We start from the raw sequence: 13,634 nt of genomic DNA on the forward strand, positions 1-13,634 counted from the left end.
ATATTAAATAACATTGTGCTCACTCCCGTGGAGTTGTTTATGAGTCAGCACTGATTGGCTGATCAAAATAACTGAGATAATGGGGCAGTCTGCAGAGGCTTAGATACAAGGTAATTACAGAGGTAAAAAAATATATCTCTATAACAGTGTTGGTTATGCAAAACTGGGGAATGTGTAATGAAGGGATTATCTATCTTTTTAAACAATAAAAATTCTGGAGCAAACTGTCCCTTTAACATCTTTTGTAAATTCATGTATCCATACACGTTCTTGCTCTTTTTAAAAATATCAACTACTGGGTTTAAATTTCCTTTATTTACTCATCAGCATTCAGTGTAGGCATAGCAGACATATGTGTGTGTCCGGGCCTAGCACTGTATGTGCAGTAGGTTGCATTTTTTAACAGGAGCATTTTTTGCAATCAGAAGTGTATTAAAAAAATGCTTCTAATTGTATTTGTGCTGATATGCATTTCAAATAGCACTAGTATGTCCCTTTAAGATTCTGTTAAAGAGGCAAGAAACCCACAATTTTCTTTCATGATTAAATGGACAGTCAAGTCAAAATTAAATTTTCATGATTCAGATAGCGAATGCAATTTTAAACAACTTTCCAATTTACTTTTATCATCAAATTTGCTTTGTTCTCTCCGTACTCTTTATTAAAAGCTAATGGCAGCATTTTAGCTTGAGGTCTTATTTAGGGGTTTATGTCAATGTGGGTACTTATACACATATACCAAATTTGACTATTTTAAGTTGAGGGGATATGTGTGTCCGTAATTAAATATGGATATCAGATGGTTGTGTATGGCTTTGTATATGAGTAGAGATTTTCTGCTTTGTTACCGCATAAGTTATGATGCCCCCTTATGATGATACTTAATCTATTGGGTAAAACTAACAAATGCAAGTCGCACACATCATCACAATGTTACAATGTTGTAATTGTGATTGCCCAATATAGGGCTCGTTTACATTGGGCCGTTAAAAATGGAGCTGTAAGCTACCGAAGCTGACGACAGCTAAAAGCAATTTACAGGGTTATATTTTAGTACCAGGTTTCCATTGAAAAGGTTTTTTCTGCTTTGCGTGCGGTCGCTCTTTTCGTGTAGGTGTAAGTTAACGTTGTGTTAACGCTTCCACCCGATGCCAGATTTCTAAAACATTAATTGTTTACTATGGTAACCCAACCTTACACTACACTCGATCGCATATACGGCACTGCATACAAGTGCAGCTCTGTATATTTTTCCCGTCGCTCACTGTTAGAATAAAATCAAACACCTAACGCATGCGCAATATCTACCTCTGAACTGCAACCCCCCACTGCAATAACTAATGTATTAACCCCTAAACTGTCATCCCCCACAACGCAAACTATTTAAACTATTAACCCCTAATCCGCAATGCCCCACAACGCAGACTATTAAATCTATTAACCCCTAAACCGCCATCCCCCCACAACACAAACTATCTAGTTAAACTATTAACCCCTAAACCGCCAATAACCCACATTGCAATTAACCTAATAAATATATTAACCCCTAAACTGCCAAACCCCACAACGCAAATAACTAGTCACTAAGCCCCCTAACCTAACGCCCCCTGAATTAACCCCATTGCATAAATTAAAATAATCCTAAATTACAATTAAAATTAAAAAACCTAACCTTACTTTAAAAATAAATAAAAACAAAATTTAAATTAAGCTTAACCCCTTAAGGACAAGGCCATTTTTCAATTTCTTTCCCTTAAAGGGACAGTATACACTCATTTTCATATAACTGCATGCAATAGACACTACTATAAAGATTAAGATGCACAGATACTGATATAAAAATCAAGTATAAAACTGTTTTAAAACTTACTTAGAAGTTCTAAGTTTAGCTCTGTTGAAAAGGTGGCTGGAAAGCTCACTGCAAGCGGGAGATAAGACACTCCCCCTCCCCCTTCTTTTGCATATGAAAAGACCCTTTACACAAACAGGAGCAAGCTGGAGAAGGTAGCTGATGGTATTCACATAAAACTTTGGGGCTTGGTTAGGAGTCTGAAAATCAGAGCAATGTTATTTAAAAATAAGCAAAACTATACATTTTTAAAAAAATAAAACTTTATGGGCTATATAAATAGAACATCTACAAAACATTTATGCAAAGAAAAAATGTGTGTATAATGTCCTTTTAAGGACCAGGGCTATTTTTACATTTCTGCGGTGTTTGTGTTGTAATTTTCCTCTTACTCATTTACTGTACCCACACATATTATATACCGTTTTTCTGACCATTAAATGGACTTTCTAAATATACCATTATTTTCATCATATCTTATAATTTACCATAATTATTTTTATAAAATATGATGAAAAAATGGAAAAAAACACACTGTTTCTAACTTTGACCCCCAAAATCTGTAACACATCTTCAACCACCAAAAAAACACCCATGCTAAATAGTTTCTAAATTTTGTCCTGAGTTTAGAAATACCCAATGTTTACATGTTCTTTGCTTCTTTTGCAAGTTATAGGGCAATAAATACAAGTAGCACTTTGCTATTTCCAAACCATTTTCTTTCAAAATTAGCGATAGTTCCATTGGAACACTGATATCTGTCAGGAATCCCTGAATATCCCTTGACATATATATATATATATATATATATATATATATATATATATATATATATATATATATATATATTTTAGTAGACAACCCAAAGTATTGAATTAGGCCCAATTTGGTATATTTCATGCCACCATTTCACCTCCAAATGCGATCAAATAAAAAAAATCATTCACTTTTTAACAAACTTTTTAACAAACTTTAGGTTTCTCACTGAAATTATTTACAAACAACTTGTGCAATTATGGCATAAATGGTTGAAAATGCTTCTCTGGGATCCCCTTTGTTTAGAAATAGCAGACATTTATGGCTGTGGCATTACTTTTCGGTAATTAGAAGGCTGCTAAATGCTGCTGCGCACCACACTTGTATTAGGCCCAGCAATGAAGGGGTTAATTAGGTAGCTTGTCGGGAGCTTGTAGGGTTAATTTTAGCTTAAGGGTAGTGTAGTAGACAACCCAAAGTATTGATCTAGGCCCATTTTTATATATTTCATGCCACCATTTCACCGCCAAATTCGATCAAATAAAAAATAATCGTTCACTTTTTCACTAACTTTGGGTTTCTCACTGAAATTATTTACAAACAGCTTGTGGAATTATGGCACAAATGATTGTAAATGCTTCTCTGGAATCCCCTTTGTTCAGAAATAGCAGACATATATGGCTTTGGCATTGCTCTTTGTTAATTAGAAGGCCGCTAAATGCCGCTGCGCACCACACTTGTATTATGCCCAGAGGTGATGGGGTTAATTAGGTAGCTTGTAGGGAGATTGAAGGGTTAATTTAAGCTTTAGTGTAAAGATCAGCCTCCCACCTGACACATCAGACCCCCTGATCCCTCCCAAACAGCACTCTTCCCATTCCCCACCCCACAATTGTCCCCATCATTTTAAGTACTGGCAGAAAGTCTGCCAGTACTAAAATAAAAGGCTTTTTTAATTTATTTTTTAATTTTTTAAAATAAAAAAATATATATATTCTGCTGTGAAGGATCCTCCCTTAGCCCCCAACCTCCCTGATTCCCCCCAAACAGCTCTCTAACCATCCCCCACTAACTGTTTGCTAGTTCCCACTTTGCAAACAAATGTGTTTTTTTAAATATAAAACCTACTTTTTCTGTAGTGTAGCTGCCCCCTTCCATACCCTACCCCCTCCCAGAACCCTTTTGAAAAAGTATTTCCCCCCTTCCTCGGCCACCCACCACCCTCTCCCAGCATTCTCTCCCACCAGTTTTTATTTTTTATTTTGGCTGCTGGCTAAATTACAGGCACACACATGCACACCCGCCCCTCACCTCCTGCGCGCACCCAACTGTCACAACTGCTGGCCGGAAAGGAAGTTCCCCAGCGATGGGCCACCCACCTCCCTGCAATGGCTCCCACCCACCAACGATCTGCACCATCACTGGCCGATGCAGAGAGGGCCACAGAGTGGCTCTCTCTGCATCGGTGTGCAAAAAAGGTATTGCAGTGATGCCTCAATATCGAGTCATCACGGCAATACCTTGAAAGCGGCTGGAAGCAATCAGGATTGCTTCCAGCCGCTTGAAACCCCTGATGACTTACAGGGTACGTCATTGGTCTTCAAAGACCAGTTTATGTATGACGTACCTACAGAACAAAAAAAGTCTAACATTACATAAAATAATAAACCAAATTATCAAAACAAAAAAAATTAAACCTAATCCCTATGAAAATAAAAAGCCCCCCAAAATAAAAACACTGCCTAATCTAATATTAAACTACCAGTAGCCCTAGTTAATCAGCTCTTTTACCTTTAAAAAAACTAAGTTCCCCCTAACAGTAAAAAAACTCCCCAATTTAAAAAACCTAATTAAATAATCCTTAACTACCCATTGCCCCTAAAGGGGCATTTGTATGGGCATTGCCCTTAAAAGGGCATTCACCTCTTTTACTGCCCTTAAAAGGGCATTCAGCTCTTTTACAGAACCCAAATTCCTAATCTAAAAAATAAAAATTAAAAAAAAAGCCTAACTCTAACCCCTAGATAGGTACTCACAGTTCCTGAAGTCCGGCGGTGAAGTCTTCTTCCAAGCGGCAACCTTTTATCTTCATCCAGGACCGTGGAACTGAAGACCGGCGACCGTGGTGCCATGGAGTGTGGAGGATCCTCTTCGTATGATCGCCACTGTACACTGTATAGTGAATTCAAGTTACTTGATTAAATATGGTGTCCCTTGCATTCCTTTTGGCTGATTTGAGTCTTCAAATACAAATCAGTCAATAGGATGAGAGCTTCTGAAATCCTATTGGCTGTTCAAATCAGCCAATAGGATGAGAGCTACGGAAATCCTATTGGCTCATTTAAACAGCCAATAGGATTCCAGTAGCTTTCATCCTATTGGCTGATTTGATTTTGAAGAATCAAATCTTCCAATAGGAATACAAGGGACACCATATTTAATCAGGGGAGTTGTAGAAGTGGAAAAGGCAGAGCTGGGTCTGCGAATACCAAATGGTAGAGAGAGTTTATGTAAGCCCTATATCTATTAATACATAGAGGACTATTTAACAAGGGTCTGTCGGACCTGATCCGACAGTGCGGATCAGGTCCGACAGACTTCACTGAATGTGGAGAGCAATTGTGAGCTGCTGGTGCAACGCCGCCCCCTGCAGATTCACAGCCAATCGGCCGCCAGTAGGGAGTTGTCAATCAACCCGATCGCACTCGATCGGGTTGATTTGTGGCGATGTCTGTCCGCCTGCTCAGAGCAGGTGGACCGGGTTATGGAGCAGCGGACTTTAAACCACTACTTTATAACTGGTGTTTCTGGCGAGCCTGCAGGCTCACCAGAAACACGGGCATCAAGCTCCATACGGAGTTTGATAGATAGACCCCATTGGGTTAACTAAAAGAAGGTATGTACCGAAAATAAATAGGGGTCCTGATGTGTGTGTAGAGTCTATTATTATTATGAAGCCCTGTAAGCCAGCCCTTTTCTGGGAGGAGCAAAACGCGTCACAACTGGCGCTCATCTAACCGGGACTTTTGAATTGTGAACCGAATGTATCTCGTTGGTCTCTCCACCTGCAAAATACAGACCGTGAGCTTCAATCGAGGATGGAATGCCAGGCAAAGTATTGCAGCAAAGTAAAGCCGCAGGTGTCTACACAGGTCCCTTTGGGGAAATTTGAGTACAACGGATACTTACCTTCCTACACCTTACGGTGATCTGCCTGTTGATCTAATACTGGGAGCGTGTATTAACACTAAGGGCTCTCAAGGACTGAGGCAGCAGTATTGATTCTCTCCTGTTTGATTTAAAGGGACATGAAAGCCAATATTTTTCTTTCGTGATTTAGAAAGAGCATGTAATTTTAAACAATTTTCTAATTTACTTCTATTATCTAATTTGCTTCATTCTCTTGATATCACTTGCTGAAAAGCATATCTAGATATGCTCAGTAGCTGCTGATTGGTTGCTGCACCTAGAGGCCTTGTGTGATTGGCTCACACATGTGCATTGCTATTTCTTCAGCAAAGGATATCTAAAGAATTGAGCAAATTAGATAATAGAAGTAAATTGGAAAGTTGTTTAAAATTGCATGCCCTATCTGAATCATGAAAGTTTAATTTTGACTAGACTGTCCCTTTAAGCATTTGGAATTTAAATGCAACTTTGTATCTTACTGTTTAAATATCTTTGGAACTGTTTGAGTGTGTCTGGTACACTTATGTGCTCAAACAAAGCTTTATAAACAACGGCATTTGGAGAATTAAAGGATCGTATTTAGTGGCTCATAATATTCTAGTAATTGTTTGTTATTATTTTTCACTTAGGGTTGTTTTGGGTGTCCTTTTGAGGGTTTGTGAAGAGGTTTAAATAAAACATTTTTGATTCAGGATTTTTTGAGTGCTGCCTTGTCATTCTTTGATACCCATTTATATTGTGGGCATCTTTCTCTTTTTTTAACTTTTGTAACATTAGTATATGACTGCTAGCACCTGTGGGTAATCCTTTCTGTGAACACATTATTTGTTGTTGTATAGTCTATTATTATTACCCCCCCCCCCCCCCAAAAAAAAAAAAAAAAAAAAAAACTCTTAGCAGTGTTTAATGCTTAAGCTGTATTGTGGAGTTATATTTATCATATGTTACTATCATAGTCACTAAACTATCACCATCTTACCCAAAAGGGTATTAAGGTCAGAAAGAGGTTCCCATTTCGCTTTTGTTTCACACTTTTTTTTAGATTGGCCAACCTTTTTTACTATAAGCACTGCATTTAATAATACGAATTGTGAATGAACTATTGTACGTACTACTAACAAACTATTATATGAACTGTTATATATCAACGTTTTTGTTTTATTTTGCACAAACGCATAAGCTGTTTTATCAATTAAATTTCTATATTTATATATATATATATATATATATATATATATATATATATATATATAAAAGAGTTACATAAATAAATTATCTATATTTTTTATAAAGACAGAATAGTTGGTTTTATATCCTGTGGTTTTATATTATATGATATTAACATATAATAAATGCAAGTCAACAATACATCTTAAAGGAACAGTTTATTAAAAAATGTTCTCCCCTTTAATTTGTTCCTAATGATCTACTTTACCTGCTGGAGTGTATTAAATTGTTTACAAGTATTTCCATTACCCTTATATTGACATTTGAATTAGTTTATTTAGCCTGTGGTATCCCCACCCATTCTGAAAGTTTTTGGCCTTGAGGCCAAGCTGTGTTAACACAGCCAGTAGAATAAATTACACTCCCAGTGGATTATAGAAGAGATAAGGTAATAAAATGTTAATTTTCCATTGTTCTCTCCAAATATTGGTGAATGGTTTATGGACAGATATAAAATAAAGAAGCATATATATGTACACAATGTGATAAAGTAATGAGATCTGATTATACCTACAAGCTCAACCCATTTTATTAGATTGTGGCTTCAAAACATAAAATCAGCTAATTCATATACACAAATAATCCTTAAAAAAAGCAAATCTCATACATTTTATACTCTGCAGTTGGTAAAAAAAGTAATTGGAAACACATTAAGGGAAAAACTATTTTATAGTATACTGTCCCTTTAAGCATTAAACACTGCTAAGAGTTTTTGTTTTTTTGGGGGGGCAATAATAGACTCTACACACACACATCAGGACCCCTATTTATTTTTGGTACATACCTTCTTTTATTTATCCCTATGTATTAATAAATATAGGTCTTACACAACCTCTCTCTACCATTCAGTATTGGCTACCTAGCTCTCCCTTTTCCACTTCTACTACTCCCCTGGACGCTCTGAGGAAACTTCCTTTTGGTTAAGAGAGCATATACCTATCAGCGCAGAGAATATATATAGTTTTGTAAACACGCCATATTTAATTGCGTACCTTGAATTCACTGTACAGTGTACGGCGGCGATCATACAAAGAGGATCCTTCCCGCTCCTTGGCTCTGCGGTCGCCAGTCTTCAGTTCCGCGGTCATCCAGTCTTCAGTTCCGTGGTCCTGGATGAAGATAGAAGAGGTCGCCTCTTGGAAGAAGACTTCACCGCCAGACTTCAGGAACCGTGAGTACCTATCTGGGGTTAGAGTTAGGCTTTTTTTTTTTTTTTTTTTTTTTTTTTTAAATTAGATTAGGGATTTGGGCGCTGTAAAAGAGCTGAATGCCCTTTTAAGGGCAGTAAGACAGCTAATTGCACTTTTAAGGGCAATGCCCATACAAATGCCCCCTTTCTCTTGTAAGGTGTATCCAGTCCACGGATTCATCCATTACTTGTGGTTTATTCTCCTTCCCAACAGGAAGCTGCAAGAGGATCACCCACAGCAGAGCTGTCTATATAGCTCCTCCCCTAACTGCCACCTCCAGTCATTCTCTTGCAGCTCTCGACAAGGGAAGTATCAAGAGAGATGTGGTGAATTAGTGTAGTTTATCTTCAATCAAAAGTTTGTTATTTTTAAACGGTACCGGCGTTGTACTGTTTTTTACCTCAGGCAGAAATTAGAAGAAGAGTTTTGCCTGAGGTTTTTGATGATGACCTCTGTAAGGGGTTTTTGTGCCTACAAAAGTCGTTTTATGGGAAGGAAGGAGCCACAGTAGAGCTGTGGCAGTTTGCTTGTGACTGTTATAACGGTTTTATGTTTTTTTTTTTGCTTCGTTTTTGAGCCTGAGGGGTTAATCATCCATTTGCAAGTGGGTGCAATGCTATTTTAGTCTGTTATACACACTGTAAAAATTTCATAAAGTTAACTGCTTTTTTTCACTGTTTTGCAGTTTTTGTGTTTGTTTTTTTTCCCTTAAAGGCACAGTACCGTTTTTTATATTCTGCTTTTTCACATTAATTAAAGTGTTTTCCAAACTTGCTGGTCTCATTACTAGTCTGTTAAACATGTCTGACATAGAGGAAATGCCTTGTTCATTATGTTTAGAAGCCATTGTGGAACCCCCTCTTAGAATGTGGACCAAATGTACTGATCTTACTATAAGTTATAAAGACCATATTCTGGCTTTAAAAGATTTATCACCAGAGGAAATTGACAAGGGGGAAGTTATGCTGACTAACTCTCCCCATGTGTCAGAGCCTATAACTCCCTCTCAAGGGATGCCAAGTACATCTAGCGCGCCCATTGCGTATACTTTACAAAACATGGCGGCAGTTATGAATCATACTCTTACAGAAGTATTGTCCAAACTGCCAGGGTTACAAGGAAAGGGAGACAGCTCTGGGGCTAGAACAAATACAGAGCTCTCTGATGCTTTAGTAGCTATGTCTGATATACCCTCACAATGTGCAGAAGCCGAAGCAGGAGAGCTTCTATCTGTGGGTGATTTTTCTGACTCAGGGAAGACGCTTCAACCTGATTCTGATATGTCTACATTTAAATTTAAGCTTGAACACCTCCGCATGTTGCTCAGGGAGGTTTTAGCAACTCTGGATGACTGTGACGCCATTGTAGTCCCAGAGAAATTGTGTAAATTGGATAAATACTATGCAGTGCCTGTTTACACTGATGTTTTTCCAATACCTAAGAGATTTTCAGAAATAATTACTAAGGAATGGGATAGACCAGGTGTACCATTCTCTCCCCCTCCTGTTTTTAAAAAGATGTTTCATATAGATGCCACTACACGGGACTTGTGGCAAACGGTCCCTAAGGTGGAGGGAGCAGTCTCTACCCTAGCGAAGCGTACAACTATCCCTGTCGAGGACAGTTGTGCTTTTCTAGATCCAATGGACAAAAAATTAGAGGGTTACCTTAAGAAAATTTTTACTCAACAAGGTTTTATTCTACAGCCCCTTGCATGCATTGCCCCTGTCACTGCTGCTGCGGCCTTCTGGTTTGAGTCTCTAGAAGAGGCTCTACAGGTAGAAACCCCATTGGATGATATCCTTGACAAGCTTAAAGCTCTTAAGCTAGCCAATTCATTTGTTTCTGACACCGTTGTTCATTTAACCAAGCTAATGGCTAAAAATTCAGGTTTTGCTATTCAGGCGCGTAGGGCGCTATGGCTTAAATCCTGGTCAGCTGACGTTACTTCAAAGTCTAAGCTTCTCAACATTCCCTTCAAGGGGCAGACCCTATTCGGACCTGGACTAAAGGAGATTATTTCCGATATTACTGGAGGAAAAGGTCACGCCCTTCCTCAGGATAGGTCCAATAAATTAAGGACCAAACAGACTAATTTTCGTTCCTTTTGAAACTTCAAGAGTGGCGCAGCTTCAACTTCCTCTAATACAAAACAAGAGGGAAATTTTGCCCAGTCCAAGCCGGTCTGGAGACTTAACCAGGCATGGAACAAAGGAAAGCAGGCCAAAAAACCTGCTGCTGCCTCTAAGACAGCATGAAAGATCAGCCCCCGATCCGGAAACGGATCTAGTAGGGGGCAGACTTTCTCTCTTCGCCCAGGCTTGGGCAAGAGATGTCCAGGATCCCTGGGGGTTGGAAATTGTGTCCCAGGGATATCTTCTGGACTTCAAAGCTTCTTCCCCAAAAGGGAGATTTCATCTCTCACAATTATTTGCAAACCAGATAAAGAGGGAGGCATTCTTACATTGTGTTCAAGACCTCCTAGTTATGGGAGTGATCCACCCAGTTCCAAAGGAGGAACAGGGGCAAGGTTTCTATTCAAATCTGTTTATAGTTCCCAAGAAAGAGGGAACTTTCAGACCAATCTTAGATCTCAAGATCCTAAACAAATTTCTCAGGGTCCCATCCTTCAAGATGGAGACTATTCGAACCATTATACCTATGATCCAGGAGGGTCAATATATGACTACCGTGGATTTAAAGGATGCTTATCTTCACATTCCGATACACAGAGATCATCATCGGTTTCTCAGGTTCGCCTTCCTAGACAGGCATTACCAGTTTGTGGCTCTTCCCTTTGGGTTAGCTATGGCACCAAGAATCTTTACAAAGGTTCTAGGGTCACTCTTAGTGGTCCTGAGGCTGCGGGGTATAGCAGTAGCCCCTTACCTAGACGTCATTCTGATACAGGCGTCGAATTTTCAAATCGCCAGGTCCCATACGGACATTGTGCTGGCATTCCTGAGGTCTCATGGGTGGAAAGTGAATGAAGAAAAGAGTTCTCTATCCCCTCTCACATGAGTTTCCTTCCTAGGAACTCTGATAGATTCTGTAGAAATGAAGATTTACCTGACAGAGGCCAGGTTGTCAAAACTTCTAAATTCCTGCCGTGTTCTTTATTCTACTTCTCGCCCTTCAGTGGCTCAGTGTATGGAAGTGATCGGCTTAATGGTAGCGGCAATGGACATAGTGCCATTTGCTCGCCTACATCTCAGACCGCTGCAACTCTGCATGCTCAGTCAGTGGAATGGGGATTACACAGATTTGTCCCCGACCCCTCTACTAAATCTGGATCAAGAGACCAGAAATTCTCTTCTCTGGTGGCTATCTTGGGTCCATCTGTCCAAGGGTATGACCTTTCGCAGGCCAGATTGGACAATAGTAACGACAGATGCCAGCCTTCTGGGCTGGGGTGCAGTCTGGAATTCCCTGAAGGCTCAGGGCTCGTGGACTCAGGAGGAGACACTCCTTCCGATAAACATTCTGGAACTAAGAGCAATATTCAATGCTCTTCAGGCTTGGCCTCAGCTTGCTGCGGTCAGGTTCATCAGATTTCAGTCGGACAATATCACGACTGTAGCCTACATCAACCATCAAGGGGGAACAAGGAGTTCCCTTGCAATGTTGGAGGTTTCAAAAATAATTCGATGGGCAGATGTTCACTCTTGCCATCTATCAGCTATCCATATCCCAGGAGTAGAGAACTGGGAGGCGTATTTTCTAAGTCGGCAGACTTTTCATCCGGGGGATTGGGAACTCCATCCGGAAGTGTTTGCACAGTTGATTGGATCTCATGGCGTCTCGTCAGAACGCCAAGCTTCCTTGTTACGGGTCCAGGTCCAGGGATCCCAAGGCAGCACTGATAGATGCTCTAGCAGCACCTTGGTCCTTCAACCTGGCTTATGTGTTTCCACCGTTTCCTCTGCTCCCTCGTCTGATTGCCAAGATCAAGCAGGAGAGAGCTTCTGTGATTTTGATAGCACCTGCGTGGCCACGCAGGACTTGGTATGCAGATCTGGTGGACATGTCATCCCTTCCACCATGGACTCTGCCGCTGAGACAGGACCTTCTACTTCAGGGTCCTTTCAACCACCCAATTCTAATTTCTCTGCATCTGACTGCTTGGAGATTGAACGCTTGATTTTATCAAAACGTGGTTTCTCCGAGTCAGTCATTGATACCTTAATTCAGGCTCGAAAGCCTGTCACCAGGAAAATATATCATAAGATATGGTGTAAATATCTTCATTGGTGTGAATCTAAGGGTTACTCATGGAGTAAAGTCGGGATTCCCAGGATATTATCTTTTCTCCAAGAAGTATTGGAGAAGGGATTGTCAGCTAGTTACTTAAAGGGACAGATTTCTGCTCTGTCTATTCTTTTGCACAAGCGTCTGGCGGATGTTCCAGATGTTCAGGCGTTTTGTCAGGCTTTAGTTAGAATCAAGCCTGTGTTTTAACCTGTTGCTCCGCCATGGAGTTTAAATTTAGTTCTTAAGGTTCTTCAAGGGGTTCCGTTTGAACCTCTGCATTCTATAGATATCAAGCTTTTATCTTGGAAAGTTCTGTTTTTGGTAGCTATTTCTTCGGCTCGAAGAGTTTCAGAGTTATCTGCCTTACAGTGTGATTCCCCTTATCTGATCTTCCATGCAGATAAGGTAGTTTTGCGTACCAAACCTGAGTTTCTTCCTAAGGTGGTATCTAATAAGAATATCAATCAGGAGATTGTTGTTCCGTCACTGTGTCCTAATCCTTCTTCAAAGAAGGAACGTCTATTGCATAATCTTGACGTGGTTCGTGCTTTAAAGTTTTATTTACAAGCTACTAAGGATTTTCGTCAAACATTGGCATTGTTTGTTGTTTACTCTGGACAGAGAAGAGGCCAAAAGGCTTCAGCAACTTCTCTTTCTTTTTGGTTAAGAAGTATTATTCGCTTAGCTTATGAGACTGCTGGCCAGCAGCCTCCTGAAAGAATTACAGCTAATTCCACTAGAGCGGTGGCTTCCACACGGGCTTTTAAAAATGAGGCTTCTGTTGAACAGATTTGTAATGCGGCGACTTGGTCTTCGCTTTATACTTTTTCTAAATTCTACAAATTCGATACTTTTGCTTCTTCGGAGGCTATTTTTGGGAGAAAGGTCTTACAGGCAGTGGTGCCTTCCGTTTAAGCGCCTGCCTTGTCCCTCCCTTCATCCGTCTCCTATAGCTTTGGTATTGGTATCCCACAAGTAATGGATGAATCCGTGGACTGGATACACCTTACAAGAGAAAACAACATTTATGCTTACCTGATAAATTTATTTCTCTTGTGGCATATCCAGTCCACGGCCCGCCCTGTCATTTTAAGGCAGGTGTTTTTTATTTTTTAAACTACAGTCACCACTGCACCCTATAGTTTCTCCTTTCTCTTGCTTGTCTTCGGTCG

Source organism: Bombina bombina, chromosome 2 (assembly GCF_027579735.1).
Source record: "Bombina bombina isolate aBomBom1 chromosome 2, aBomBom1.pri, whole genome shotgun sequence".
Taxonomy (NCBI): domain Eukaryota; kingdom Metazoa; phylum Chordata; class Amphibia; order Anura; family Bombinatoridae; genus Bombina; species Bombina bombina.